This window comes from Penaeus monodon, chromosome 30 (genome assembly GCF_015228065.2).
Source record: "Penaeus monodon isolate SGIC_2016 chromosome 30, NSTDA_Pmon_1, whole genome shotgun sequence".
In the NCBI taxonomy this organism is placed as follows: Eukaryota; Metazoa; Arthropoda; class Malacostraca; order Decapoda; family Penaeidae; genus Penaeus; species Penaeus monodon.
The window spans coordinates 20,704,679-20,705,281 of record NC_051415.1 but is presented as its reverse complement, the minus strand read 5'-3'; positions in this window follow the sequence as shown (position 1 = coordinate 20,705,281).

Below are 603 nucleotides of genomic sequence, written 5' to 3'. Positions count from 1 at the left end.
GATAGGACCACTTGACTGGTGAGAAAGACGTGCCTGGGCCCTTTATACGAATGTCTTCATTATACATAAATCAGCCGAAACTACGGTCGCCCTTTCCTCTTAATGAAGCCATTGATTACACGCAGGATCTGTTTGTACATGATGGGTAAGCAACGGAAAGTGATAATGGGGTAGGAGTGTGGGAGGAGAAGGTAAATTAGGTAAAGAAGATGAATGGGAGAGGTAACGATAAAGGTAAGATGTCCGGTAAAAATATTGTTTTTTTTAGATTGTGTTTTTTATTTTTTATTTTTGTTTATTACTTGTCTATTTATTTAGTGATTATATTCTAATACTTCATCTTCCATCAGTATATACTTCGAATGGTTCTAATTGTCACAACTACAAGAAAAATGTCATCTCATAAATCTTTATTATATTTTTCTTTTATTTTCAATGTTTTCTTTTTTGTAGCCACTTTCAAGCTCCTGTTGGCTCTTCAGTATCACTTCTGTTGGCTGTTCAGAATAATAGTCTTAAGTCCTTCTGCTAACTTCGACCGTAATTCACTTCGCCCCCGTCAAGTCGTCTCTTAGCCTTGAGGCATCCCGCTACCTTTGACCG